Here is a 25,503-nt window from a genome sequence, read left to right on the forward strand (position 1 = left end):
TCCCATTTGGTCATGAGGGACAATGGATAAGGGTGCCAAGGACTAATCCATGGAAAAAACTACATCTACAAGAGAGCCCAGCTGTTACACCTGTCCCTGCTGGTCCTTCCACAAGAGCCAGAGTTCAGCTTTACAACCCTGTGGCTCCAGATTGAAAATGACTCTCTGTGCCCACGGGGGGGGGGGGGGAAGGCCTTACGGAAACCAGAGTGCCAAGATGCTCCCTGCACCTGCTCATGCAGGGAAGGTGTAGGCCCCAGTATGGCCCCTCTGTGCATACCTTTGGCACAGGGTCCTGACAGTGCTGCTTGTGGTGGGAGTGGGGGCTCAAAGGCCCAGCATAGCAGGGAGGCTACTGTAGGAAGTTCAAGGACCAGCTGGTGAGCTCCAAGTGCCTGTCATGGGGAGGAGTGTGAGGGGCTGGGGAACAATAGTGGTTAGGAAGTATGGCCTTCAAGCCTGCTAGAGTGCCCTCGTCCAGTTTTTTCTCAAGGAATGTATTTGGCCGACTGTCTCACTTTGGACCCAGGCTGACCTGAGCCAGCACTGAAGCGGCCGGCCTGATGATGAAATGGTCTATTTTATGAAGCAGCCTCCTGTGGCCACGTCTCATGAGGCAAGATCTGATTCCTAGTCTCCTGCACTGGAGTCTCAGCAGTTGGCAAGACACCAGTCAGCAAAGCAGGTTGCTTTCTTCTGAGAAAGAGACAGAGCAGATGCCACTGCCATAGCTGCTGCCACTGCTGTGGCAGGGCAAGGATTGGCAAGATACAGAGGGTCTTTGCAGCAGAGCCAGGGAAAGGGGCCCTCCAGTGGTGATTTAGGGACCTTAGGCTGGGCTGAGCCCATGACAACTGAGCAACTAGCTCCTGTCTGGGCCTCCTAGTCTACTGCTCAGCACACAGTTCCCAGGATCCCCAGGCTGGCCCCTCTTTTCTATGATGCTCTAGTCCTGGGGCTCATGCCTGGAGGCCAACAAGGTGGCAGGAAGGAGGTGCACCAAGTGGAAAAAAGAACTGGAAGAGATTTGAGTTGCTGAGGGAAAAATATAATTTGGAAAAAGAGTGCATAGGGGGTGGTGTTTGTAAATGTGGTTTACAGGTAAATGACTTCTGCATGAAAGTCTGGAATTTCACCTCTCCCCACCCCACCCCCAACATCCCAGCTTCTAGACTTCTAGGCGTCAGCACTGGAGGGGCCCTGGGAGGCAGATACACAAGGCGAGCCAGCTTTTTTCCTAAGGTGGTGGTGAGCTAGAACCTCAAGGGGTAAAGGCATCCCTCGCCACCCACCACTCCTGGGTGGGTGGACCCCAGGACCCCTCCTGGCTCTGCTGCAATCATTTTCTAGTTCTCAGAAAGCTGGATACAAGTGAGTGCTCAGAGGTGGCTTGGCTCAAGGGCCACTGAGGGCTGCTGGGCAGGGCCCTCTGAGATGCCTCTATGACAAGAGGGGGGTGGGCAGGCCAACGTGCCCCCCTCACCCCCCAAAAGACCGCTGGTCAGAGCCTCCTAGGTGACACATTATCATCGTTAGCAGGGCTTCACCTCCCTAGATGCACTATGAAACCATGCCCAGAGGAACCCTAAGGCTCCCCCCCACCCACCGCCGAAGGGCCCTGGCTGCCTTTGCACCCTAGCCATCTCTACAGTCTGGGAACCAATCCTAGTAGTTCAGAGTTACTGTCCCCATGTCCCATCTACAGACAAGGTAGCAAACAGGGTCAAAAGGGGCTCTGGGGTCATGGAACCCAAGCCCTATTTCCACTACCACTCTCTCCCTCTTCCCTGTACCCAGGAATACCTCACATGCTCACTGCTGCAGCCCATTCTGCCTTTGCCAAAGCAGGGCCAATGACAGGAAGTTACCCTACTGGCCCTGACTAACATTGGCCAAAGCTAATTCCTTTTGTCCTAGGTACAGGTGATCATCGATGAGGTTCAAAAGGAAAAGAACCACCCAGCCACCCCTCCCCACCTGCCTCAAGCTCTGAGAGTCCTCCCAGAACCGTTTCCTCACCTTCTCATGGGTCCCAGGCCCCAAGTCCCCTTAGCTTCACCCTTACTTCTAACACTGCTCCCCCCATTTCTGGATTAAAATATGGACACCCAGAAAAGAGAAAGCATTCGCCCAAGGTCACAAGCAGTTAGTAGAGCTGCCCAAGGCTGGGTGCTGGGGAGATAGCCAGAAGTCTAGAGGGAGGGGCACCCCGAGGGTGCGGCCAGAGCTGCATTTCCCTAGGAGGAATGAAAGAATGAGCAGGGTCTCCCAGGGCAGAAGTGGTGAAGCAAGCCCTGGGCTTCGGGTTTGTTTTCCTTTTTAGCCTAAGCAGGCATTACCTGAATGTAAGCATTTTCACTTGAGATGCACATTCTTATGACTAAAATCCTTGCACCTATGCTTGCCATAGAAACTGGGAAACTGACCTAGTCATCAGAAAGTGGCATGCTAAGCAAATAATCACAGGCACCAGACCAAGGGGACCGGACTGAATACCAGAGCTGTGCCCACAGATGGGGCTGAGCCTGAGGACCACCACCAGCAACCACTGGTGGGCCTGCCCACACTGAGGTCTCATCTCTGGCCCAGGGGGTGCCTCCAGACCTCCAGGAGGGGTGGGTCTGCTCAGCCACCTCACTGCCCAGGGAAAGCCCAAGGGCAGCTCTGACACAAGGGACTCAGCTGTGTTAGTGGGGAAGCTGAGGGACTTCTCCCTCAGTGGGCCTGGGCCCACGTCCCTGACCAAGGAAAGTGCCTCCCCAGTTCCTGGCTCCCTCTTGAAATGAGAAGTGCACATGCTCCCCACGGGAAAAGCCTAGACAGTGTTTCTGAAAGTGGCCTCTGGGTCATTCTGGCAGCCAAATCTGCTGGGACATATGCTTAAGCTGCAGATTCCTTCCTGCCTCCTCACCTCCAAGTCTGAGTCTGTGCATTAGACACAGAGAATGACACCCAGACCCACCCCTCCTGCTTCCCTGCCCACGCCCTCTAAGCTCCCTGCCATCCTGTACTCCAGCACCCAACCCGGAGAGCAAGCAGAGGATACCACCAAATGCTTTGGGGTGTGTCCTTGAGAAGCTAACCTGCCTCTGTTCCTAATTCTCAAATGGCACTTGAGCAAGTCCCTCTCTATGCCTCAGTTTCCCTTTGGAAAAATGAACTGACACCATGTCTGCCCACCCCTTGACTCTCCATGGCCATGAGTAAGAAAACTCATGAGAAATGTGTCAAATCATTAACAGCGGGAATTCAGGTAAGGCTTTGAGAATTATCTGCACAATTCTTACAACTTTTCTGTCAGTTTTAAATTAATTCAAGATGAAAAATTAGGGGCAGCACCTGCGACTCAAAAGGAGTAGGGCGCTGGCCCCATATGCTGGAAGTGGCGGGTTCAAACCCAGCCCCGGCCAAAAAAAAAAAAAAAAAGATGAAAAATTAAAGATAAAAAATGAGAACAGAGACAGGCTTGGTAGTCCCAGCTACTTAGGAGGCTCCAGTGGGAGTGTTGCTTGAGCCCAGGAGTTGAATAATTGCTGTACTCTAGCCTGAGTGACATAGCAAGACCCTATCTCTAAATTTTAAAAAAGTGAAAACAAAAAAGAAAGCAAATCAGACATTTGAAGCAGGCATCAGAAATCACCCTGAGATTTAAGTTATCTTTAGCCCATAATTGAACTATGGGTAGACACTGTACATATCACCAGTACAGAGCAGCAGTGATTTGCAAACCACTTTCTTCAGGTCAGGGGGGTATGTCCTGGCTAGCTTCTCTCTCCCCACCTCACCCCTTGCCACTGTAGCCCTAAAAGAGGGCACTGTGGTCCCGGCTTTGCTACCCTTCCTGATAGTGTGCCACCTCTGAGGCCAGGTGCAGTGGCTCATGCCTGTAATCTGAGCATTCCAGGAGGCCGAGGCAGGTAGATTGCTTGAGCTCAGGAGTTCGAGACCAGCCCATGTAAGAGTGAGACCTCTGTCTGTACTAAAAATAGAAAAACTAGACAGGAGTTATGGTAGAAGCCTCTAGTCCCAGCTACTAGGGAAGTTGAGGCAAAGGATTGCTTGAGCCCAGGAGTTTGATATTACTGTGAGCTATGATGTCATAGCATTCTACCCAGGGCAACAGATTAAAACTACCTCAAAAACAAAAAAGTTGGGGGAGGGGGCCGGGCACAGTGGCTCACACCTATAATCCTAGCACTCTGAGAAGCCAAGGTGGGTGGATTGCCTGAGCTCACAGTTTGAGACCAGCCTGAGCCAGAGTGAGACTCTGCCTCTAAAAATAGCCAGGCATTGTGCCAGGTGGTGTCTGTAGTCCTAGCTACTTGGGAGGTTGAGGCAAGAGAATTGCTTGAGCCCAAGAGTTTGAGGTTGCTGTGAGCTATGACAGAGCTGGGAAGGGCCTCAGAGGTGGCACTCTATCAGGAAGGGTGGCATCGCACTCTACCAAGGGCAACAAAGTGAGACTCTGACTCAAAAAAAAGGAGTACCACAAATAGGCACCCACCTATTTGTGCCTATACAGCAGGTGCTCTAGCTGCAGCTGTCGTTCCATACAGGTAAGAAAACCAAGGCCACCAGAGGTTGTGGGATATATTCACATTTGCACAACTGGATGATGGCCAAGCTGGAGTTTAAACCCAGCCTGACCTCTGAGATATCCTCTTAACCACCAAGCTGTAAAGATGCCACCCTCACCTGTAACGTACCCTACAGGGCATGAGACAGTGGACAGTTTATCCCCCTGCTCCACATCACAAGGCCCTGGCTAGCTCCCCAGCCCTCAGAAGCAATGATGACAATCTCTCCTGAGTGTCCTTAGGCAGACAGGTTCCCCCACTACACTGCCCTTGTCCTAGCATCTGCCAGCTCTTTTCCTGCACACTGGGAACAAATGCAAAGCCCCTGATATGGTCCCAAACATGGTGGCCAAAGGCCTAGCATGCCTTGCAGGTTGCTGCTAAGAACTCCAGAACAGTGGGAAGTAGTTCTGTTTTCCAGTGCTGGTCCTGTCCCATGCTACCAGAGGACTGGCAGCCTCAGGGCTCAGCAAGCAGAAGAGTTTGGGTTACATGTGACCTTTTGGGCTGTGGTTTAAAGTAAGATCCAGACAAAAGTGATCAGGCACCTGTGAAAGCTTGAGTGGGGAGGACGAAGGTGGACTCTTGGCTCCCAGAATTCACTGAGCCAGAATTGGGGGCATTTTCTTGGCACACAACTGAGGATAGTTCAGGGAATAGGTGCCAATGCCTACTGTGGACAGGTCCCAGGCTCTGAGCTCAGGAAGCTGTGGGGATGCTGGTCAGAAAGGCAAGGAGCACAAGGAAGGTTGGGGGATGCTGAGGTAGGGTAGTGGTGGCCCCAGGACATAAGGAGGGCCTTCTCTGGAGTTTGGAATTCAGTTGAGCAGGAAGTGAGGTGGACAATCATTACTGCCATTTCCATTCACTTGGCAGCTCCTTACTGGCCTCTCTGCCTCCCCAGATAGACGGTTACTCCTTGGGGCAAGATGTGAGGTCAACTGCCTTTTAGGTCTCCATATGGGAGGCCAGGAAGAGCTGGAGCTGGTCTGTCAGGAATACAGGGCATTTACACTCAAGCAGCCCCAAAAGATGAACAAGTCTTGACCTGGTAGCTGCTGAGCTGCTCCTCCTGCCTCCAAGTACCCCTCCTCCAGAAAGCCTTCTCTGACATTCCCAGCCAAGGGTGCTTTCCTGGTCCTGGAGCAGGGGGCCCCTAATGTTTTCATGCTACTCAGAGACTCACACCCTTATGTGGTCCTAGGCCACCTCTTTTGCTGACTCCTGAGTGTTGAGAGGATGAAGATAAACAGATCTTGAGCACCTGCTATATACCAGGGCCTGGGAATTGCTGGAAGGAGTGGGAGGGGAAGATGAGTGGGATCTGCTCCTTCCCATCCTGGAATGGCCTGTAGGCAATAAGGGGACAGCACAAGCACCAAGGCCTGCCCAGAAGCTGGCCCCTGGTCTGTGCATCTGTGTCTTGGCCACTTGCTGACCTCTGAGCTGCCTCTGGTTTTTCAGATGGAGTAGTGGAGGCTTCAAGAGGGTGAGACCTCCCCCAGGCTCCCTCTGCAGCTTTCCTGCACTGAGAGGAGTGAGAAGGAACAGAGCTGGGGCCCTGTGACCCAGAACCTTCTCCCCACTCTTCAAGTCTGTCAACCTGTGAGACCCGGCTTCCTGCCCCCAGCTAGGTGCCATGACCAGATATGGGAAGGGCCAGGAGACCAAGGTTAATATTAGTCCTGGTGCCAGAGGCCTGGGCCACTGCTGGGTGAAGTGCAAAAGACTCCCTTTCAGAGTTTGTGGAGTGCGGCGAGCAGAGCACCTTACCCTCTGCCAGCTTTGGTCCTGCGATTATTGCTGCACAGCCTGCCACATGTCAAGGCAAAGTGCAAATGGCTCGGTGAAAACACGACTCCTTTGGCACATCGAATGTTCTAAAGCCCTAGCACAGCCACCATCTGTCTTATCTGAACCCCCCACAGTCCTGACTGGGAGGTGGCCTGGCCTGTTACTCCTCTGGACTGATGGAAATGCCTAGGTACTGCCAGCTCAGAAGCAGCAGAGCAGACATGAGGACCGGATCCTTTTCCTAAGGCAGAGTATCCCTCTGCCTTTCCAAAGAGGACAGCTCTTGGCTTTCCCTGCCCCCATCAAAACAATCCGGCCACAGAGTCAGTGCACTACAGATTGCTGGATAAACACCCAGCAACACCTGATTCTGCGCCTTCTGTCAGAGCATGAACAGCTAGCTACCTTCCCCAGCGCCCTCCCAGAGATCCCTTGTGCCCAGCACATGCCCATTACAGGCCACCAGCCAGCCCCCTTCCCCAGGCCCTAGGGCAAGTGAGGGGGTCCTCCAGGTGAGGGCCAGGCTGTAGGTCTTGTCTGGGTTTCCTCATCTATAAAATGAACAAGGGGAACTGAGGAATCTGAGATCCTCTGATTCTTACAGGCCTGCTCAACTCTCAGAGTACCCTGGTCCCAGGCCATTTACTAACAATCAAACCATCTCTTCCAGAAGTGGCCACCAGAGAGGGACCAGGCCAGCAAGGGGGCCACTTGCCTGGGTCGGGCACGCTGGCGTCCTCTGCCTCTCGTTTGTCTCTTCACTCAAAGTGAAAACCAGAAAGCCAGGAACACTAGCTCCCCACAAGCCCTACGGGAGGGATGCTTAGAGTGGGTGAGGATTACGGATGGGGAAACTGAGGCCCTGACTTGTCCCCAGCTGTACACGGGTCGGGTGTCTCCTGCTGCCTCCCCGCTGGGGCGCTTCCGATGGCGACTCGACAGCCCTACCTGGCACAGGTGCCCGGCTTGTGGGGCAGGCGGAGGGTCTGGCGGGCGCGGGGCGCGGGCTCCCTCGGGTGGATAGCGCCCGGCCAGGCCAGGCCAGGCCGGGGAGGCGAGCGCGGGGCGCGGGTGCAGGGGGAGCAGGCAGGGAGGCTAGGCGGCGCGGACTGAGCTCCGCCCGCGGGAGAACAAACAGGTTTTCTCCGGCCTCCCGGAGCCTCGCCCCTCGCCCCTCCCCTCGGCCGGCCCCTTCCCCTGCCCTCTCCTGGGGTAGGTAGATGCGCCTGGCACATTCCGCACATTCTCCCGCCAGTGTCCTCGCCCGCCTGCCCCCTCCCGGCCCCGCCCGCGGGGCTGCGGGAGAAATCAAGACCCTGGCAGCCCTGGCCTAGCGGGCGAGGAAAACTTCCAGGCCAATTCTTCCAGGCTCGCAGCCCCGGGCCGGGCAGTCTCCGCCACGTGAAGGGCCCTACTGCCTAGTTGGCGCGTTCCGCCCCGGCCCCGGCCCCGGCCCTGGGCCAACGACTTGCACAGATGCTGTCGGGTTAATTCTGCGGAGAACTACCATTCCTAGATCCATTTTACAGATGGAGATTCCAGACAGGGAGGGAGGGGCGGAGGGCTGGAGGCTGAGATCATACAGGAAGTCCCCGAGCCAGAGAAGGAGGAGAAGAAAGCGAGGCAGCCGCTCACCCTGGAAGGCCATCCTCAGAAGACCTGAGTCGCCTGAGGCACAGCAAACCGGGCCACCCCACAGGGCGAGTAGGGAGACACAGCCAGACAGTCCCAGCAAATGCAGTTGAATGCACGTTTGCTCTCCTTCGTGCTGAGTATTCGCTCTGTGCAAGCCCTGACCTGGGGCTAAGGTGGAGGGAGCACGGGTCGGTTATCCAACCCCAGAAATGATGTGGAGTTGGCCAGGAGTTGGAGTGGGAGGATGATAGGCTCAAAAGAATGGACTGCAGGTTCTCCTTCACCAGGGCCTACCTGGTCTCCATTCTCACAGGCCTCCCATCCTCCCCTTTCAATCCGTGCCCACTGCCGCCGCCCTAGTCCAGCCCCTGCCTGCAAGACTAGCCTCTTTGCTGGTATCCCCACCTTTGCTCCTGCCTTCCCTCCTCTCAGCTTCCTCACAGAAGTCAGATTGATAGTTTACATGTGACATAAGTCTTTCATGCCTTTCCTTTGACTTGGGGTAAAAGCCAAACTCCTCTCTCTGGGTCTAGCCACTCTGGCTCTGTCCCTTCAAGGCCACCTTCTGTCTTCTGAATGCATCACGTGTGCTGTCTGTCACCTTGGGGTGAATGCCCTTCATGCCCCTGTGGGACTAGCAGACACTTAATCATTCTCTAAGACTTCATTCAAGTGCCCGTAGAGCCTCTCCTTGCCTGCCACCCAGTCAAGCAGATCACTTCCTTCTGGACAGTCCCCTGGTTCCTCCACAGGATACCAAGTAGCTGTCACCTTGTATTGCTCTACACTGTGAACTCCAGAAAGACTCATTGCTGGTCAAGGGAATGAGCACAGAGGATCTGAAGATTTTGCAGAAGGCAGGGTTGGAGGGTTGACTGAGACTGGCAGCTGCCCTCATCCTTGTCTTCCCAGGGTTCATCAGGTAGGGAGGAGGCGACTGCATGTGTGTGTGGGGGGGGGCTTGTACATAAAGTCACTTCGGTTCATATTCGTCTCTTGCCAACAAACATTTTTCTGCTTCCATACCATATGCTTCAGTCTGGTGGCCAGCATCTAATGTCTCCTTTCCAACCACCGTGGCAACTAATGGCTATGGATTTGCCTTGGCAGCCTAACTTCTAAACACACTCACTATTTGACCTAGAGCATGTCACACTCCCTCTCTGGGCCCCTGTCCTGTTCAGGAGCCCCTAGCTCATAGAGGTAGAGCGTACAGGATGTAGTGTGGATCAGACATAGAGGGCAGGAAGTAAGGAAGAATAAGCTTGCTCCAGAGCCCTGAGTCAGGGTAGACCAGTTGGAGAGCATGAGCAAGCATCATGTCTAAGGGCAAGGCCAGCCAGTGAGGGCTGCCCCCAGCTGGGCTGTCCCTGGGCCCCAAGCTCTTCTCATGTCCCAGGTGACTCAGCCCCTTCCCAGGCCAGATCTGTGATGATGACTCCAGCCAAGGAGACTAGGTAGCCCTCAACTCCTCCCTCCCAGCCAGGCTGCCAGGCCCTGCAGCTGATCTTGCCTGCAAACGGGTTTGACTCGAATAGTAACTGCCCTGCCCTGCCCTGCCCACCTGTCCTCTGCCTTAACAGAGTCTTTCAATAATGCTTCCCACCCCCCACCCCTTGCCAAGGCCACCTTAGTCATCTCAGCCAAACTTCCAGGCCCCTACTGACTTCTTCAGCCTCCTCAGGCACTAGGCGTGTCCAAATGACATGGACCCAGATATACCAGGTATGACAGTATCACCAAGACCCTACACAAAATGTCCCCATGTCTGGAATGTCATTTCTTACCCAGGGATACCAGGTGACCTCCCTCTCACAGCTGCAACATGAACCGTCTCTCAGAGCCCCCTCAAGTTCTAGGCGAAGGCTGCCTCTACACTGGCTCTATCCCAGCATGGCCTGAGCTTGGCCCTGTCCCTCCCCACTCACATCTCTTGTGCCTCAGCCTCCATATTCAGCTCTGAAACCAGCCACCCCTTTGGCCCTGGTGGAGTTCTTCTGAAGCCCTCCCCCGAGTTTGGCAGCACTACCATCTCCAGAGGACAGGGCAGTCCTCCCTCCTCACCCACAAGCAGGCCACAGCAAGACCCTGCTCTGAGGGCACATGTGCTGACTCTGAGTGAGATGGCCTGGCTGGGCTGCCTGAGCAGGTGAGAGGCCTGGAGGGCAGAGTCAGGGAGTAGCAGTGGTGAGGACTCTGCTGAGAAGAGGCATAGCCCATGTGCAAGTGAGGGAGACAGTCTTAGGGAGGCTGCATGGAAGCAAGCAGATGGATAGGATGGCAGGATACTGCTGGGAAAGACGGGCCCGCCATGCTTCTGGGGGCCAGGGCTGGGAACAGACTTGGGCAAGCTGTTCCAGCTGAAAAGTCTCCAAGGCGGAGGCAGATGACCTAGGCAATATTCCCACAGGAGAAGAGCAGCCAATCCCAGCCCTGCAGTTGTAAGAATAGGGAAATAGAGACCTGAGTAGGGACAGGATCTAGCCAGCATCATGCAGCTAGTCTGAGACAGAGTTGGGCCAAAATCCTGGGGCCCAGTTGCTCTGGATGGAGCCCCACCCAGCTGGATAGAAGCCGGGGTGCTCAGGTTCATGTGTGGGGAGGGCTGGGCTCCTGCTTGCACCCTCATCTCCTCTTTCCTCCCTCCTTTCAGCGGCCCGCCCTGCTGCCTCATCCTCCTAAGCTCCTCAACCAGTTTACAGTTGCTGGTTTGACTGCTAATTCCAAGCAGGGTGGGTCCCCTGGGGGCAGGGGTCTCCAGGTGTGGCTGCACACAGGATAGGCCCTTTATAGCCCTGAACTTGTGAGGCCAGGCCTCTGAAACCAGCTCCCCTGCTAGGAACAGGCCACACCCCTCAGCATATGAATGTACCCCACCTAGTCCACCAGGTCTGGCCTGTGGGGCTCCCCACCCCACCCTCGGCCCATATTCCCAGCAAAGGGGCTGTGGTCCCCCTTCCCTGACACACACACACACATACCCTCACTTGTCTAAAGCCCCCATGCACTGTCACTTCCACCCTGCCCAGAGACCAGTCAGATCCAATCCCAGCCTAGAGCAGCTCCCAGTCTGCTGGGGAAGGCAGCCCAGTTCCCCTACAAGGATACAAGGGACTGCATTGGTGCTTAGGGGTTGATTGTTCAGTGGACTGCGGCCCTACAGTGGTCATGGCTTATCTTAAAGCTAGGAAAGTAGAGGAATCATGCGTCTCCTCAGAGGGGTGGTTGTCCATCTATCTCCTCTTGCAGCCTGTGCTGCCACTGCCCTTGGAGTCCACAGCTGCGGATAAGCCCAGGAAGCACTCAGCTATCAGCCTAGCTCTTTGTGACCTGATGCCTCAGAACACAGACTCTGCCTTTCATCTCTGGCTATGAAGCAGCACAGGCCAGGCCCCCAGAGCACGAGTGCACCAGTGTAGCCAAGGCCTCGCTGGCAGATAATCCCCACATGCCCTGAAGAATGGTTTTTTGCTGCTTTAAGAATCATCCACAGATTGGAAAAAGAATGTTCTAATTGGAAAACCTCCCCGCCATGGTTTTCCGGAGTTTTAGTACATTGGCTGGCAAGGAGGTTCCTGGGATGAGAAGGAAGGGAAGTCATGAGGAGGAGACAGTGGGCTCCCTGCCCAGTGCCCCCTCGTCCGTCAGGAGCTCAGCTCAGCGGCAGCACTGCCAGAAAGGGGGTCCCACACTCAGGGCCCAGGTCCTCAGCCTGGGGACTTGGAAGCTCCTCCCCACAGCCTGGCCAGGCCCTGCCTCCATAGGCCTTGCTACTGGCACAGGGCAGTTGCCCACTGGGCACTGCAAGCATGGGTAGAAAAAAGGTATGGAAGCTGTTGCCTGCTCAAGAAATACAAAGGCCAGAGACAGAGATGGGGTCTGTGGGTCCCCCGACCTGAGTGAGGCCCAGGTCTGGGAGGCCTGGCAGGGAGATACAGGCTGCACGTGAATGCTGACTTCTAACAGCTAGATCTGTCCCCTGATGGAGGGAGCTCTAATTCAGGGGCCTTGCTAAGCTTGGCCTGGCTAAACCACTGGCTGAGGGAGCTGAGGCCATAGCAGCAGCCTGAGAGTCTGTCCAGCTCCGGGAGTTGTGGATTAGTTCCTTTTGGTTGGATATTGCCCATGCAGTTGGGAAATACCCACATGAGAAGGGGAAATGCAGCAGATCCTTGAAACTCTGGGACAGGGGTCCTCAAACTTTTTAAATAGGGGGCTAATTCACTGTCCCTCAGACCATTGGAGGGCCAGACTGTGGGCCCCGGGACGAACTGGCTGCTAAGCAGGAAAGACAGTGGTGGCAAAAACACCTAGCGGGCCGGATAAATGTTCTAGGTGGGCCACATGTGGCCCACGGGCCATAGTTTGAGGACACCTGCTCTGGTGCAAATCTGAGTCTTCTTCCCAAAGGAAAGAGCACCATACAGTGACTCACTTCTTATATTATCAGCCTTCTCCTCAAACCTCGTTGGGACCTTATCTGCCTTGATTTCTTCAAGGGGAGCAGCCTTTGAGAGACTAAGGAGAGGACAGTTCAGACTTTGCCCCTCATTCGTCTGAGCAGGACTGTGGTCCCTGACCTTTCAAAGACTGCTGCTTTCCTCCTCCTCCTGCCTCGGCCCAAGTTTTGCTGCCGGCCCAGGCCCCTTGGCAGAAACTTAAATCTCAGCACAAGGGAATTGGACCAGCCTGTCTGGGGGATGCATTTGGCCCCTGTTCATTGCACTTGGCCCCAGTAACCTGTACTTGGGGATCCTGGGCTCTAGACTTCCTGGCATCATGCACCCTGCTTCTCTTCCCTTTCCTCCCCTACTGGTCCCATCTCAGGCCTATAACTAGCATATGTCTCCACTGGTCACGCAAGGTATGACTGACCACACAGGGTTATTTAAATTTAAGTGAATCATAATGAAATAATATTGGAAATTCAGTTGCTCAGTCACACTGGCCACATTTCAAGTGCTCAATAGCCCCATGTGTCCGGTGACTACTGTGGTGGACAGCACAGAGAGAGGACACAGGACATGTCCAGGATCACAGAGAATTCCACCGGGCAGCTCTGCTTCTCCCTGGAGGGAGCTCTCCACCTCCTCCTCAGCTGAAGCCAGGCTCCATCCTCCAACAAGCCCCCCACCCCACAAGTCTGTCTACAGTAGACAGATGTCCTTCTCCCTCTGGGTAGACTAGACTGTCATCCTTTGAGGCTTAGGCCAGCTGGCTATAACACTCACCATGTGACATTCAGGCAGGTCTCTGTGCTGGATGTCAGACAGTGCCTAGGAGGATGCGATGCAGGCATGAGGGTGGTGAGAACTGTGTGACTTCAGCAACCATGTCTGTGGACCAGCCATCCCAACCCTCCGGCTCCTAGGTGTCTCTGGAGATATTGTCAACTCCACCGCAGCCACCTCTTCTCACAGGAGCAGTCTCCACTTCTCTGCCCCAGCCTCCTGTCTTCAGCAGGCTTGTTCAACTGCTCCTGCACCAAAGGTCTTCCAGGCTCCCGGCCACAGCCGCTCCACTGTCTGCCTCTCATTAGTCCTTTCCTTTCTTCATTCCCTCTCTGGCCAGTTTAGGATCCATAACCTGTCCCTTCAACTGAGTTCTTTTCAACTCTGTTGTCCCTTTGTCACATCCACCTGTTATGGCATCAAATCTGAACAAATCTAAAAGTCTGCTTTCTTCATACCTGCCCAAAGGCAAAGAACTGTGCTGGCAAAGGTCACACAGTTGTGCAGAATGCGGCTGATAGAAATTTCTGGAATCCCACTCCTTCTCCTCTTCCCCCTTTGTAATTATCCCTTTCTCTTCTGCATCATAGAAATGTCCAGTCCATTTGGAGCTCTTCCATAAACATTTTTTTTGAAAAAGAATCTCACATGACTATGCTCTAGCCTCCAGTCACTGCCCTCTCTGCTCCTCTACTGAGCCAAACTCCTCAAAGGAGTTAGTTGTCTAGACTCACTGTCTCTACTTCCCTTCCATTCGCCCATAAACTCACTCTCATCTGGATTTCAACCCTACCACTCCCTTAAAATCACTCCTGTCACTAATGATCTTCATGTTGCCAAACTCAGTGTTCACACCTCTTCACTCAACTCACCTCTTAGCCACATTTGATCACTCCCTCCTTCTCAGCAAACTTGCTTCTCTTGGCTTCCCTGACACTCCACTTATCTGGACTTCTGAAGGTTAGGAGCACAGACTTTGGAACCAGGCTGTCTGCATGCAAAACCCAGCTGTGCCAATTAATCACTGTGTGACCTTGGGCAAATTACTTGCCCTCTCTGAGTTTCAATTTCTCACCTGTACAATGGAGGTGAGAGCACCAGCATCTACCTTCACAGGTTGTTGTGAGGTAATAGGAAATGACACATGAAGTGCTTAGAATAGATAGAGCTTGCTAAGCGGTGGTGCTTAGTGTTTGCTGTTTCTGCTATTGTTACTTGAAATCACCACACGGATGGCTAAGAGTCAACTCAAACTAAATATGTTCAAGATAAAACTGCTTTCCCTGGCTCGGCGCCTGTGGCTCAAGCGGCTAAGGCGCCAGCCACATACACCTAAGGTGGCGGGTTCGAATCCTCAGCCCGGGCCCGCCAAACAACAATGACTGGCCAGGCATTGTGGCGGGCGCCTGTGGTCCCAGCTACTTGGGAGGCTGAGGCAGGAGACTCGCTTGAGCCCAGGAGTTGGAGGTTGCTGTGAGTTGTGATGCCATGGCACTCTACCCAGGGGGATAGCTTGAGGCTCCGTCTCAAAAAAAAAAAAAAAAAAACTCCTTTCCCCCATTTTGTGCTCTCCAAATGGTTCTTCCCTCACTCTTTTTCATCATCAAAGGCACCTCCTAGATAGCCAGGCTGAAGGCCTAGGTGTCTAACTGATTTCCTGTCTGTCCTTCACCTCCTGGTGTGATCAAGCAGCAAGGCCTGATTGTGGCCCCACCTCCAAGACCTACCCAGAGGCCGCTTCCACTGCCACCACCATCCTCCTCATCCAGCCAGTACCCCCTCACATCTTCCCCGTCTTCTGGTTTCTACTCGTGGCCCTCTGCATCTACTCTCTGCAAAGCAGACGGTCACCTTCCCCTGTTCTCTCTAAGTGATAAAGTGATCATTTCCAGCTGTCCAAGCTAGAAACAGGGCCACCATCTGAGCCTTCCCTTCAGGTCTCATTCATCACCTAAGTCTCATTCTGTCTCCAGACCTTAGTGTTGACTGAGGTCACCCCACCCTGGTTACTTTCCACTGCACTTCCACTGTCTCAGTTTGGAGGTGGCTGCTCTAGCTGAAAGTGGTCTGTAACCACCAAGGCCTAGCAGAGCGTCTCTGCCTCCTTCTGCCCCAGGGCTTATTACCTGCCTCCCTCCTCCCTTCTTCCTGGAGGTAGGAGATGTACCTCATGCTGGCCTGGTGCCTCAGTGGGCACACAGGAAACATCTGCCAAATGAATGAAGGAAGGGATAAAAGATAATTTCAAATGCAATGTGTGAGCAAGGTGGCATTTTTAATCAGTGGATTGAAAGGGTGTCATTCAAGAGATGATGTTGGAATAACTGGCCATTTGGAAAAACAAGCTGGGTTTCCTACCTCATACTCCACACTGAAATAAACTCCAGATGGCTCAGAAATTTAATGTAAAAGAAATAAAACCATAAAAGCACTAGAAGGAATCCTGGGGTGGAGACTGCCTTTCTAAGTTTGTCATGAAAACCAGAAACCACAAAAGAAAAGACAGAGAAATTAAAAACTTTTGTATGGTAAAACCCAGCATAACTGTCATTAGACAAATGACAAACCAGGAAGAGTTATTTGCACCACATATGAAAGTGAAAGGCTTAATCTTTCTAAAATAAAAAAGGGCTCCTTTTAAAGCAACCCAATAGGAAAATGGGCAAGCAACGACCACAAAAGAGGTCAGGACAGTTGCCAATTAACATATGAAGAAAATGCAAAGGAGGTCAACACTTTCTACCCCTGCCTTAGGTATGTAAAAGTTAAAATGGGGGGGCAAAACCCTGGGTTACCAGGGTGTGGTGAGATGAGCACTCCTGACTCAGGATCCCTAGGAGTGAGAGGATCTGGTCAGTGCAACTTCGTGGGATGGTGATCTAGAAATATGTGCCACAGTGAACGATGAGAACTCTCTGACCCAGCAATACCAACATTTTAAAATTCTTTTTGTTATCTCATAAAGTAGTGCATATTTATGTTGCATTAAATGTGATGCATATAAATGTCTACCCACAGCTCAGTGCCATTAGCTATGCATTCAGCTTCCCATTTTGGTACCTGGGAATGATCTCTCCTGGCTCAGATGAGAGCCCAACTTTTCTGCGTGTGCCCTAAGCTTCGTCTCCTGTCGCCTACTCAGGGACATCTTGCTAACATTTCTCCCTTTCTCCTGGGCCATCAGTTATTCCCTTGTGACTGATCATCCAATCTGTATGCAAACATTTTGTAATTCTTCCTACCATAAAAGTAAAAAACTTTTTCTTGACCCCATCATTCCCCCTAGCTGCTCTCCATTTATTTTATTTCTTCCCCTCACAGTGACAACCCTTGAAAGAATTATGTATACTCACTGTCTCTGCTTCCCTCTTTCACTTCCATCACTACACTTAAATGGCTCTTGTTAAGGTCAGTGGTACTCTATGTTGCTAACTCCAATGGTCAGTTTGCATTTTACTAGGCATGTCAGCAGCATTTAACTCAGGAGATAACTTCCACCTTCTAAAAACACTTTTCCCTTGGCTTCCAGAACACATCCCTCTCCTGGTTTCGCTCCCACACCATACCAATAGCTCCTTTTCAGTCTCCTTTGACCCCTTCTCATCTCCTAGACTCTCACCCCTGGCAAATTTCCTAATGTAGGAAGGAACACAGGATTCAATCCTTGGGACTCTTTTTTTTTTGCAGTTTTTGGCCAGGGCTGGATTTGAAACCGCCACCTCCGGCGTATGGGGCTGGCACCCTACTCCTTTGAGGCACAGGCACCGCCTGGGACTCTTCTTTATTAGACTCTTTTCCACGATGATTTTAATCCATCCTGTGTCTTTAAATCTCACCTGGAGGCTGGTGACCTATAAGTGCACATCTCCAACTCAGGCCTTGTCCCTGAATTGCAGGTTCTTACATCCCAGGGCCTAGTCAACACCATCACTTGCATATCTATCAGGCATCATACTCCATGTTTCAAACCAAAGTTATTGGTTCTTCTAAACTTATTTCTCCTGAAGCTGTTCCCACCACAGGTGATGGTCATGCCATTCTTCTAGTGGCTCAGGCCAAAAACCTTGGCATAATCCTTGACTTCTCACTTTCCCTCACTGTCCACGTGCATTACATCAGCAAATGTTTCAACTTCCCCTTCGAAGTAAACCCAGAATCTGACAACTTCTCCCCATTTCCACTGTGGTGAGTAGATGGATTGTTTCTACTTGTTTCATTGCACTGAACGTTCTTGAACATAACTTCTGATCACACAGGCAAGAGATTATTTAGACCAGTGATTTTCAATCGGTGTGCCATGACAGGATCTTAGGTGTGCGACAAAAATTTTTAAAGATCATTAATTATTTTTGAAAGAAATTCAAATCACATTCTTTTTTCAAAATTTTTTTTAAACAACTTAAGTGTGGCACGGAAGTTTAACTATAGGTTCAAGTGTGCCATGAGATAACAAAGGTTGAAAAATACTGCTCTGGACGAATGGTTCTCAAACTTTGGAGAGCATCAGAACCCCCAGAGGGCTTGTAAAAATACAGACTGCTGCACCTCCCCCTGGAGGTTCTTATTAGGTGGACCTGAGGCAGGAACAAGAATCTCTATTTCTTTTTTCTTTCTTTCTTTTTCTTTTTTTTTTTTGAGACAGTCTCACTCTATCACCCTGGGTAGTGTGCTGTGACATCATAGCTCACAGCAACCTCAAACTCCTGGCCTCAAGTGATCTTCCTTCCTCGGCCTCCCTCGGCCTCCCAAGTAGCTGCGACTACAGGTGCCTGCCACGATGCCCAGCTAGTTTTTCTATTTTTTTAGGAGAGATGTGTGTGTGTGTGGGGGGGGGGGGTCCTCACTTTTGCTCAGGCTGGTCTCGAACTCCTAAACTCAGGCAATCCACCTGCCTCAGCCTCCCAGAGTCCTGGGATCACAGGTCAGCCACGCTCCCAGCTGAGCCTCTGTATTTCTTTTCTTTTCTTTTTCTTTTTTTTTGAGACAGAGCCTCAAGCTTTCCCCATGGGTAGAGTGCTGTGGCATCACAGCTCACAGCAACCTCCAACTCCTGGGCTCAAGTGAGTCTCCTGTCTCAGCCTCCCAAGTAGCTGGGACCACAGGTGCCTGCCACAATGCCCGGCTATTTTTTGGTTGCAGCCGTCATTATTGTTTGGCAGGCCCGGGCTGGATTTGAACCCGCCACCTTAGGTGTATGTGGCTGGCACCTTAGCCACTTGAGCCACAGGCGCCTCGCCTCACCTCTGTATTTCTAACAACCTCCCAGCTGATGCTAAGCTGCAGCTCCTCCATTCACAATGGGTTTACATGCTCATAAACCCACCTTAAATTGAGAATGTCATAAATTGAAAGTGCTTTCCTTTTATTTATTTTTTAATTTTCTTTTTCGTTTGAGGCAGAGTCTCACTCTGTTGCACTGGATAGAGTGCTGTGACATCATAGCTCACAGCAACCTCAAACTCTTGGGCTTAAGTGATCCTCTTGCCTCAAACTCCCTAGTAGCTGGGACTATAGGTGCCCACCATAATGCCTGGCTAGTTTTTCTACTTTAGTAGAGACAAGGTCTCACTCTTGCTCAGCTGGTCCTGACTGAGTGATTCTCCCACCTTGGCCTCCTAAGGAGCTGGGACTACAGCCACCTTCCATACACCCAACTAGATTTTAGTACTTTTAGTAGATACAGAGTCTAGTTCTTCTCAGTCTGGTCTTCCAACTCCTGCCATCTAGGCAATCCAGCCTCCTCGGCCTCTTAGAGTGCCAAACTCCTGAGCTCAGGCAATCTACCTGCTTCGGCCTCCCACCGAGGATTATAGGCATGAGCCACGGCGCATGGCCCTGAAAGTGCTTTTTAATATACCTAATCTACTTAACATAGTTTAGCCTGGCCTACCTTAAACACACCCAGAACTCTTACATTAGCTGGGCTCACACCTATAATCCTAGCACTCTGGGAGGCTGAAGCAGGTGAATTACTTGAGCTCAGGAGTTGGAGATCAGCCTGAGCAAGAGCGAGACTCCCCATCTCTACTAAAAATAGAACAACTAGCTGGTAGCTATGGTGAGCACCGTAGTCCCAGCTACTCAGGAGGCTGAGGCAAGAGGATTGCTTGAGCACAGGAGTTTGAGGTTTCTGTTAGCTATAATGCCACAGCACTCTACCCGGGGCACAGAGTGAGAGACTGTCTCATAATAACAGAACACTTCCATTAGCCTACAGTTGGGCAAAAGCATCTCACAAAGTCTGTTTTATATCAGTGTTGAAGATCTCATGTCACATATCCAATAGTGCCCTGAAAGTGAAAAACCGAATGGTTGCATGGAGTACTCAAAATTTGGTTTCTACTGAATACATGTCACTTTAGCATCAGGAGAATCTCTACACCAGCGGTTCTCAAACTTTGGAGAACGTCAGAACCCCAGAGGGCTTATAAAAACCCAGAGTGCTGGACTCCACCCCCACCAAGAGTCCCATTAAGTGGGTCTGAGGCAGGACCAAGCTGATCAAGAGCAATCTTTCTCAGTCACACATCATCCTGTTATAAAATTTGAATGTATCTATTGATAGAAACTTCGCCCATAACTAGATGACGACTTTTAAATCTCTAGTTACAGACATGGAAAGTACCTACGATATATTGTTGAATGAAAGAGGAAAAAAACAATTTGCAAGATACATGACAGCATCAAGAAAACACCTCAGGCCAGGCTCACTCCTGTAATTTGAAAACATCAGGAGGCAGAGTCAAGAGGATCATTTGAGACCAGAAGTTTGAGACCAGCCTGAGCAATATAGAGAGACTCTGTTTCTATCAAAACAAAAATAAAGGGCGGCACCTGTGGCTCAAAGGAGTAGGGCACCGGCCCCATATGCCGGAGGGGGTAGGTTCAAACCCAGCCCCGGCCAAAAATTACAAAAAACAAACAGACAAACAAAAAAACCCCAAAATAAAACAAAATGAAAAAATCTAGCCAGATGTAACGTGATGGCACACGTATGTAGTCCTAGCTACTCGGGAGGCTGAGGATGGTTTGAGGCAAGGAATTTGAGGTGGGAGTGCCCTGTGAAAATGTCACTGAACTCTAGCCTTGGTGAGAGAGTGATATCCTGTCTCAAAGGAAAAAAAAAAAAAGAAAGAAGAAAAAGAAAGGAGAGGAAAGGGAAGGAGAGGGAAGGGGGGAGGGGAGAAGAGAGCACCTTCAAGTCGCAGGTATTGGCCCAGGCTGTGCCCACAGGGGATAAGGGGGCTGCTGTTTTTGGGAAAAGAGGGAGGGAGGGAGAAAGAAAGGGAGGGGGAGGGAAGGGGAAAGCGTCCTCTCAGAGAAAGGCCACCATCAGACTGAGGTTCTTTGTAGTTTATCCTCTCCTTGTAAAAGTCGGACTCACAGCAGTTTTTCCAGACGAATGAGTCTTTCTCCTTTGTTGTATTTCACCAGAGAAAAAGGCGGGGGAGGAAGAGGGGGCCAGCAAGTGCTCGGGAATAATAGAAGGACGAGAGAAGAATCCCCAGTGCTGTAACCTGCCCCTCGCCAGTGCCCAATCCGCTTGTGAAGGAGGGTGGAAGCAGGAAAGTGGCACGGGATCCCTCCCTTCCATAACGTCCAAATTTCACACAAAGCACAGCCAATGTGGACTCACATTCATCCATTTTCTTTTAGTGCATCTTGTGGCCTCTTTGATGCTGGTTTCTTGTACCAGGAGAGATGTTCCTACATGGACGGGATCCACTTCCATCTCCTCTTCCCCTGGCCCCACAGACAGCTTCAACATGGGTGGCCCCCTAGACCTCTGCTCCCAGGACCGCTTAGCCCAGCCCAACAGAAGGACAGGTGTCAGGTGTGCATAGCTGGGAGGAGAGGGAGTGGGGACTGCTTGACTCAGTTACTTGTGCGAATCTTTTATTCTGGAATTAGAGACTCAGAGACTCTGTGTGAAATAGCTGGAGGGAGAGGACAGAGTAGGAATTCTGTCTTCAGAACTGCTGTTCTCAGGAGTGGGGAATGAAGTTAGTTTGTGAGGTGGCAAAGCTGAGGGGCCTGAGGAACAAACAAAGGGAGGAAGTGAGCTGACATTAAAGGGATGGGGTTCAGATGGACCATCCAGAGTAGAGGCCAAGCATATGTGGGGGACAGAGGTAGCTACAGATGGCCCATTGAGGCCACAGGAGTGCATGTTGTCACCCAGGCAGTGTGAGCAGGGCTGAGTGTGTGCAGAGTGATCAGAGCTCCAGAGCCAACAGCTGCACCCAAAGGGACCCCTTTAAGGCAAGAGCCTGCAGGAAGGTGTCAGAAGTCACATTTGTCAGGATGCATCTGGGTGTAAGGGGCAGAAACCTACTCAAGCCCCCAAGAGCTCTCAAAATTGCTCATATCTCCTAGTGAGACAGCCAGGGTCCTTTCCTCTTCTCAGAGAAGGTGGGGTAGCAGCAGGCCTTCAGGGCAGCCAGGAGCTGAAGGAGGCTGTGCTGCATGTGGGGAGAATTAAATCAGACTGAGGCTGGCGTTTTAATATGTTCTGAGTTTTATTAACCACAGATACCAGAAAGTTCTGAAAATTAACCAGGATTCTCCTAATGGATAGGCAAGGATGACTTGACAGAGTTCGGGTGAAGAGACTGATCAGAGGGTACACAGTTGCTGGGGCTGATTTAATGCTTTTGATGTCGAGCTGAGTGCCCTGTGCTTTACTGAAATCTTCTCACTCCATCTTTGCCACAGCCCTGTGACATGTGTACTGCTATTATCCCCACTTTGCAGATCAGGAGGCTGAGGCACAGAGCGGCAAGCCTAGTGCTTACAGCTGCATAGGCCAGACTCGTAACTTCCAATCCCTGCTGGGCTCAGCTTGCTCAGTTAGCCACTTGCCTGTAGAACCAGGGGCTGTCTGTGGGAGATGCATGGATGACACTAAACTGGCATTTACTGCAGGTTTGCTGAGTGCTAGGCATGATGCTAAGCACCTCTGTCGGCAGACGTCCTGAGAAAACCCTCCTTGGAAGCGTGGCCCCCTTCTTTCTGCCACTTTGTAAGGAAACTGTTTTTTTTTTTTTTTTTGAGACAGAGTCTTATTTTGCCACCCTCAGTAGAGTGCTGTGGCATCACAGCTCGCAGCAACCTCAAACTCTTGGGCTTAAGGAAACTGTTTTCTTTTGGTCAAAATTAAATTATTGGAATCCTACAGTCCTTAAATATAACAGAGTGTGGTGCAGCCTGTTGCTTATGCCAGTTTAAACATCTGTGCAAAATGCCACATCTGAAAGAAAGCATGTGATTGGCTTTTAGCAGGATATTTCTAGAAATATCAGAGGGTGACTTGAACTTGGCTGCCCCACCTTGAATGTCTCAGTGAGAACAAGGATTCCACCTTCCCAGCACCCAGCAGGAAAGGCCCCATGGCCATCTTACTCTGGTGAGGGGTGTGTGCTCAGTCTGGCTTCTCCCAGGACTGAGCTGGGCAGAGCCAGTCCTCCTGACAGGTTGCCCAAAGGGTATTTGTCCTTGCTCCCCACTGTTGCCACCATCAGCACCAGGCAGCACCCTGCCTGGTGGGCAAAGGATTTGGGACTCTTTCCTCATCTTTGGGCTGGAATGCCATGTGGTCCATAGGAGGACAGCAAGGCTGGAAGCAGTGAGGTCATTTGCTCACTGCCACACAGCTGGGAAGCTGGGGAGCTTGGACAGCAACCCCAGACAGTAGGGGCTCTTCAGAAAAGTGACTCTGCTGGGCCAAATAACTGGCCTGAGGAGACAATTTGCATTTTCCACAAGCATCCCCAGAGACCAAGCTGTGCTCCAAGGGAGGACCATAGCTCCCGAGGGAGGTGGAGGGAGGAATGGGGAGCTTCAGGAGAAAGATGCAGGGGTGGTGCTGAAGCACTTGCAAAGCCAGGAAGCTTCATGGCTTTCGTCCATGGCTTTCTCAGCTTTGAGTCCTGGGGTACATAGAGGTGGAGGATAATAGGATATGGAGTAACTGAAGGATGTTGGCACTGATTTCAAATGCATGTAATTGAAAAGTTTGACTGCTGGCTTACCGTGTTCTCAAACTGAATTGTACTCTTTATAGTCATGTGAATTGGCCCAGCAAGACTTGCTTTGCCACTGTGCCCCTGTTTAATCACGGATCTATGTGGGTTCCAGCAGAGAAACAAAACCAGTAAGAGATACATATTAAGAGGTTTCTTCCCCCCCCCCTTTTTTTTTTGAGACAGAGCCTCACTATGTCATCCTGGGTAGAATGCTGTGGTGTCATAGCTCACAGCAACATCTAATTCCAGGGCTCAAATAATCCTCGTGCCTCAGTTTTTCTGTTTTTAGTAGAGAGGTAGAGTCTCCCTCTTGCTCAGGCTGGTCTCGAACTTCTGAGCTCAAGCAATTCACCCACCTTAGCCTCCCAGAGTGCTAGGATTACAGGCATGAGCCATCACGCCTAGCCTAAGAGATTTCTTACAAGGAATTGGCTTACGTGATGGTGGGGACTAGCCAGGAAGGTCCAAAATCCACATGGCAGGCCACCAGAAAGGACAGGCTGAGACTCTTGAGCCTGGGCCAGAACTGCAGTCCAGAAACAGAATTTCTTCTTTCTCTGCTCTTAAATTTTCCTAACTGATTGGCTGAGGCCTGCACAAATGATCTGGACTATCTCCCTGCTCAGAATAATCCAACAATAGACTTTCATGATATCTGTAAAATGCCTTCACAGCAACACAAAGATCATTGGTTGACTGACACCTGGGTCTGAAATGTTTTGATTCTCGACACCCCTGACATCAAATGTGTAAGCATGTGTTTTCCTCCAGCCAAAAACTAATTCTCCAAGTCTCCAGATGCAAACTTGATGTCCCATAATCCAGTTGTAACACTTGAAACCCAGAGTTAACACAGATCCCACAAAATTGCCCTCATGTAAGATGCTTGTCCCAAACCCCAGGAAACCACCCATATCTGATCAACTGGCTATAAAATGACTATTCTGATGACCCCTCCTCATGTTCAAAAATTTGCTAGAATGGCTCAGAGAACTTAGAAAAACAGTTTACTTATTATCACTGTTTATTATAAAGGGTACAACCCAGGAAGAGCCAAAGGGCAGAGAGGCGTAGGTCAAGATGTTGGGGTAGGAATGATCCTCCCAGAACCTCCGTAAGCTCACCAACTCAGAAGCTCTCCAAACCTTGTCATTTAAGAGTTTTGAATGGAAGTTTCATCATGTAAACATGATTGATTAAATCATTGCTCATTGGCGATTGAACTATCTCTCCTCTCTCTCTACCACAGAGTTCTGGAGGTAGCTGAAAGTTCCAACTCTCTAATGACATGGTTGGTTCCTTTGGCAACAGTTCCCCCATCTTTGGAGCTGTCTAAGGAGTCCACCAAGAGTCACCTCATTAAAGTCAGGTCTGGTTCAAAGGGCTTATTATGAACAATAAAAGATGCTCTTCTCATGGCCATCACTTAGGAAATTATAAGGGCTTTAGGAGGTCTGTGTCAGGAATGGGGGACAAACACCGAATATCTGTGTGCTTTTACATCATGGTTTCTGTTTGCAAGCAGCATCAAGCTGTGCACTTATGTGTAATATGCAATTCTTGTAGTGTATATTATGCCTCAATACCTAATTAAAAACCATGAGAGTACCAAACTCTGAAATTTTAGGGATTAGTTTTTTGATTTTTTATTTCATAATCTGAAGGGTTGAAAGAGAATTGAATGGGGATGGACTTTCTTTGCTGTTGAACAAAGATGGTCATTGTATTACCAATGATGCTCAAGTCCACCTGCTAGGACAGACAGATGAGGTTTTCAGTAGCCATTGCCAAGAGCATATCTCAAAAGTAGGATTCTAATCTAGTCCAGTCTCCTGACTCCATCCACCATGGCATTCCTTCTGTCCACTGAAGAGCCAGGTGTTGTGGGGCAGCCCCAGCCCTGCCCCTCCTCACCATGCCTTTCAGGCCTTGGTCTGAGTCTCTCCCCACTGTGGCTTCTGGCTCTGATTGCCTTTGACTTCTGGTAGGCTCCTGCCTCCAGGCCTTGCAAGCAGCTGCATGCCCAGCCCAAGTCACGCTATCCTATTGGGGTCCTGAACATAAAGGGCAGAGGGATTCTCCCCTTAGTTCTACAAGGCAGCAATGCAAAGGCCCTCAGAGGCATGGGAATCTTTGCAATGACATGTGTTTTTGCAAGGTATTTGCTTAGAACCACCAGGATGACCATTTCAGTGATGTGCAGACAGTGTGAGGGCATGTGGTTAACACATACACACACAC

General features: G+C 51.1%; 1 protein-coding gene across 1 annotated transcript in view; it reads right to left on the reverse strand.

Moving 5' to 3' along the window:
- Positions 1–7,376, reverse strand: part of ZNF185 (zinc finger protein 185 with LIM domain) — a 65,915-nt gene extending 58,539 nt beyond the window's left edge. Inside the window, exon 1 of the mRNA XM_003800924.2 lies at positions 7,320–7,376. The gene's annotated coding sequence lies outside the window, so the exon portion shown is untranslated. The remainder of the gene's footprint in view (positions 1–7,319) is intronic.
- Positions 7,377–25,503: the final 18,127 nt, after the last annotated feature.

Source organism: Otolemur garnettii, unplaced genomic scaffold, assembly GCF_000181295.1.
Source record: "Otolemur garnettii isolate 467f Iridium unplaced genomic scaffold, OtoGar3 scaffold00190, whole genome shotgun sequence".
In the NCBI taxonomy this organism is placed as follows: Eukaryota; Metazoa; Chordata; class Mammalia; order Primates; family Galagidae; genus Otolemur; species Otolemur garnettii.